This window comes from Pseudophryne corroboree, chromosome 7, assembly GCF_028390025.1.
Source record: "Pseudophryne corroboree isolate aPseCor3 chromosome 7, aPseCor3.hap2, whole genome shotgun sequence".
Classification (NCBI taxonomy): domain Eukaryota; kingdom Metazoa; phylum Chordata; class Amphibia; order Anura; family Myobatrachidae; genus Pseudophryne; species Pseudophryne corroboree.
Window position 1 is genome coordinate 71,975,704 of NC_086450.1, and position 5,313 is coordinate 71,981,016.

General features: G+C 42.0%; 1 long non-coding RNA gene across 1 annotated transcript; it reads right to left on the reverse strand.

Moving 5' to 3' along the window:
* Nucleotides 1–1,473: 1,473 nt before the first annotated feature.
* On the reverse strand, nucleotides 1,474–3,887 carry LOC134943385 (uncharacterized). Its single transcript, XR_010181507.1, has 3 exons — nucleotides 3,424–3,887; nucleotides 3,093–3,114; nucleotides 1,474–2,089 (listed from the first exon to the last, which is right to left on the reverse strand). It is a non-coding gene; the product is annotated as an uncharacterized LOC134943385 (long non-coding RNA).
* Between the last annotated feature and the right edge of the window lie 1,426 nt (nucleotides 3,888–5,313).

Sequence of the window (5,313 nt, forward strand, 5' to 3'; positions counted from 1 at the left end):
TGCATGTTTATTTAGACAATAACAACATATGTTTTTTTAATGTTTTAAACAAACTTACGTTAGATGTATGAAATGTTTAAGGTAATAAATGTCTGATAGGCAATCTGCTGTTCCTTTATTGCATTAATAAATAATAAACACCCGCTTAACTTGAAATATATATTTTTTTATTTATTTGTCATATTTTTTATAATAATAAAAATAGAAAATGTAAAATGAATTTTAACAGTAATTAAGCAAATTTTTGTAGCTGGTCAACATGATCCAGCAAGGCAAGAAGATTTTGGCGCATGTTGGCCAGAATGCCCGCAAAAGTTGTGGGATCTCTAACGGCAACATCTGAAATTAAGAGGTAACATAAACATTAATAACTTACTCACATTACTTATTATACAAGCAAGGCACAAAGCACACTTTAATGCAGGCATGTCCAAACTGCATCCCTCCAGCTGTTGTGAAACTACATATACCAGCATGCCTTGACACAGTTTTATGGTCAGGGAATGCAAAAGCTGTGTCAGGGCATGCTGGGATGTGTAGTTTCTCAACAGTTGGAGGGCCGCAGTTTGGACAGGCCTGCTTTAATGGCAAAGTTACTACATCATGGCTGTTTTATGGTACAATCATTAGCAGAACAACACACAAGCCTGCTCAGCCTTTTTTTTTTAATTTAAAAGTGTACCAGACCATGGGGTACATTTACTACTATGTGAGTTCTATTTAAGATGGAACGTTGCCCATAGCAAACAAGCAAAAATAAGAATATTATCTTGTAGAAGTGGTTCCAAAATTTTAAAGTATAATCTTATTGGTTGCTATGGGCGACAGCCCATGTTAAAGATAACTACCATCTTCGTCAATGTTACACCATGTTGGCATTCATTCACATCTGGAGTGACGTTTTTTTTTTAGGGGGTTGGTCCTGCATCATCACACTGCATATCAACATCTTCAGAAGGACAACATATCCTAGCATGACCACACTCCCTGAAAGCTGCCCTTACTAAATAAGGTCAAACAGGTTTGACTTTATCCAATAATCATTTTGTGAGTGTAACTTTCACACCACAAATCATTGTGTTGTTAGGCTGCCTAACAAAGTGAAGCATGTGATTTGTAAGTGCAAATATTAAGAATACACAGGCACAAGTGTAAAACACCAACAACATACTAAACTCCACTCAGGTCTAACTGTTTACCAGAAAACCTAACACATATAAACCCTGTTGTCCTGGCAACCCTGTCGACCTAATGAGTGTCGACCTAGAGTGGACACAAAAAACATTGCACACATAAACACTGTACATATAATGACACTCACAAAAATGTAAATGCAACATGTAGACCATGAAGAATAACTCAAATATTTTTCCTTGGTACAAGAATTCCAACAGTACAACACTGCATGTTTTGTCATTGTAAGTGTAAGTAGGTAATCATTTTTTTTAAATGTTAAAACACTTACTTTCCTCTGCAACATGATGACTCCCAGAAATGTCTTCAGGGGCTTCTTCTGCCCATTCACTGGGTGGGGAAGGCGGCTGGATGGGGGAAGGCGGCTGGATGGGGGAAGGCGGCTGGATGGGGGAAGGAGGAGGGATTGGGGAAGGAGGAGGGATGGGGGAAGGAGGCTGGATGGGGGAAGGAGGAGGGATTGGGGATGTTATTTCAGAGGGTGGGTCTGATTGAGAGGGCGAGGGGGGCGGAGAGAATGTTAGGCCAATAGAGGGTGAGGGGGGCTGAGAAGGTGATTTGGAAGTAGAAGGAGAAGGGGTATGGGAAGGAGGAGAAGGGGTCACAGAAAGAGAAGGAGAGGTGGGCTGAGAAGGGGAGTGGAAAGTGGAGTGGGCCTGGGAAGCTGAGGGTGACTGGGAAGCTGAGGGGGATTGGGAAACTGAGGGGGACTGGGAAGCTGAGGGGGACTGGGAAGCAGAGGGGGATTGGGAAGCTGAGGGGGACTGGGAAGCTGAGGGGGATTGGGAAGGGGAGGGGGAGTGAGAAGGGGAGGGGGACTGGGAAGTGGAGGGGGAGTGAGAAGGGGAAGGGGGCTGAGATGGTGCCTCATGTGTTGCTTGCCGTTGTGGTCGTCCTATAATGATATTTGTGTTAAAATTTAATTTGCATGTTAAATTACATACTAAACAATTGTAAATTTCACTGTTCTGTTTCATGTAAAAGACACAGTGGTTTTTTTTTAACAAAAAAAAACATTTTAAAAACCTCTTCATGTTGCCCACAGCAAACTAAATGAGTCCAAACAATTATTTGGACGCTCATTCCTTAATCTATTCCATTGAGTCATATTGATTGGTCTAGGCAACATCACCAGATCACTATTCAAGCCACCTTATTATATAGACAGCACTGATCAAGTTTTTGGGTACAGTTTCCTGCCTGGTTATTTTTTCTGGAAAACATGCACTTGTTTGGTGACATTTTGCTACAGTCAGTACTGTTTGCCCTAACCACACACACTGTCCTATTGTAAAAAAATGTTCACTCAGTGTTGCAATTAGCCTACCACTTAGTGTAAATTTGCACAATTTATGCTAATAATCTTATGTAATGTAACTTACTGCGTGCATGCATTGCGCGGATTTGCTGCCGGATCTCCGCCAACAGCTCTGGAGTCCTCCTGCGGAGATCACTCCATCTCCTCTCCAACTGTATTATTGTCCGCCTGCTGCGGACGCGAGAACGCAGCAGGCGGCGGACCTCCGCGTAGGCCTCGCGCTTAACCCGATTTGGGATGAAGCGCCCAACGCGGCCTACGCGGCGGTCCATCACCGCAACCAGGACGCGGAGCTCCCGCCTGGTGAAAGGTGCCGCACGCATCATGGCAATGGCGTTTTCCTTATTTGGGCATATATTTATAGTGTCTGCTAGCATGTGATTGGTCCAAAATCTATGCTGTAATTTCTAATAACTTTATTGATCTTTGCAATGCTGGGAAGAGCAGAGTGTTAATTAGCACGAGCGGAAATACGCATTCGCAGGATGAATTTAAAAAAAATTAAAACATAAAACAAAACAAACAGACACGGACACACACACAGTTTTGGGTAAATTTAGATACATATCTGTGTACTCACCACAGTTTGTGTGATCATTCAGCTGGACAGTCACAAAGTGGACAACATTAAGTTTCATTTGTTTGTGTGTTTGTTGAAATAAACAGGATTTTAGGATAGAAAACAAATAAGGACACTATTTAGCAACATCACAGTATTGTTTTTGCAAATAACACATTGTAAGCTTAACGTGTTAACGGATTTAGTGGCAAATAAATATTACATATCCCAACGCCAAAAAATAATTACACAATGGCCTTACAATAGCAAACAAAATGACAAAATTATTCAAAAAACAAAAGCATACTGTGGTTTTATTTTGATTAAAAAAGAGAATCTTAAAACACTATACCTGAAATATTCCGCAACAATGCTTGCCCTGACTTGGCTCCCCCTCCGTGTAACACTCCCCCCACCGAAGTGTCGGACAACCCCTGGCTCCTCATCAGGCAATTCCTCTGTCTGAGGAAGCTCTACGCTACTCCTTACCGCGATGTTGTGTAGTATAGCGCACAGGACCACTAGTTTACTTGCCATCTCCGGCGAATACATGATGTCGCCACCAGTGCGGTGGAGCACACGAAACCGCCCTTTAAGGACCCCAATTGTGCGCTCCACCAGCTGCCTAGTGGCAGTAAGCGCGGAGTTAAATGCCGTCTGTGGTCCTGGCCTGGGATTACGGTAAGGAGTCATGAGCCAGGGGGTGCAAGGATATCCACGGTCTCCTGTTTGATGAGAATAACAAATTAGAAAGAGTATATTTTTTTAAAATTAGTAATTTCAGGCCAAAAATAGTGGGCCAACTCACCCAATAACCACATGTCTTCTCGTTGCCTTGATCTTAATCTGTGCCATATCCCTGATTGTCTAATGACATATGCATCATGGGAGTTTCCGGGAAACTTTGCATTCAGGGAAAGGATCTGGAGGGATGGCCCACAAACAACCATTACATTCAGAGAATGAAACAGTTTCCTGTTTCTAAAAATTTCTTCATTATGTCTTGGTGGCTGAATAGCTACATGTGTGCCATCCACAACCCCAATAACATGTGGGAAGCGACTACCACCTTCCTCAAATTGCCGCTTCACCACATCTAGGGCACCAACATCCAAAGGCATAGCAATAAATTGCTTCACACGCTTTAGGAAAGCACGGCAGACACGCCGCAGGACCTTACTGAACTGGCCCTGCGACATGCCAGCCAGGTCTCCAACCACATGCTGATAAGAGCCTGTAGCCAAAAAATGTAACACAGCAAGGAATTGTGTCAATGGTGGTATTGCTGTAGGATACCGAATTGAAGACTCCAGATCACTCTCTATTATGGAGAGAGTGTCTAGGATTAGATGTGGTGGCAGCCTGTATCTACGCACAACAACATCATCTGGCATCCCAAACAGTAGGACACGGGGTTGGAAAATTGGTGGCCTAGCACGCCTCCGTTGCCTTGGTTGATGAGGAGCCGGTTGTGGTTGTGGGGCTGGCGGTTGGGGTGGGAGTGCTGCCGTGGGTTGGGGAGGTAGGGCTTCTGCTGCGATAAACACTGCCATCACACACTTTAAAAAAATATAACAGATATGTTGAATAAGACAAAAGCAAACCTCAAAAAATATACAACAAAACATTTTTAAAAAAAGGGAGTGTCAACTTACTGCAGGAGCATAAGACATATTTTCTGTGTTCAATTCCGGATCAAAATGAAAATGTTAACAAAAAGGGTATAAAAAATATAAAAGTTAGAAAGCTACATATTTTAAAAACATTTTAATATAAATATCAAAAAACAATATACTCAGAGCATCAAACACATCACAAACACCTTCAAACAAATAAAGCAAAGTAGGCAAAAAAAACATTACAACACAACAACCAAAGTTATCCCTTTAGTAGCTAGTACAGGCAAGAACAGCACTACTTTGCCCAACAATCCTTGAAATATATTTAACATTTCTTATCAAGATGGCAGACAAACATAAGCAAAACACTTTGAACAAACACAAACAGGCACCAACACAGGCCAAGGGCACTTACCTGCTCCAAAGAAAACAACAGTCAAATTTGTGTTCTAAATCACACTCTTTGTAAACAAAAAAAAGGGGTTACTTCACCCAGATAAATACACCTACAAGAGAACAAAAATGACATTAAAGACAACATAGAGACCATTAACACAAACAGGCACCAACACAGGCCAAGGGCACTTACCTGCTCCAAAGAAAACAACAGTCAAATTTGTGTT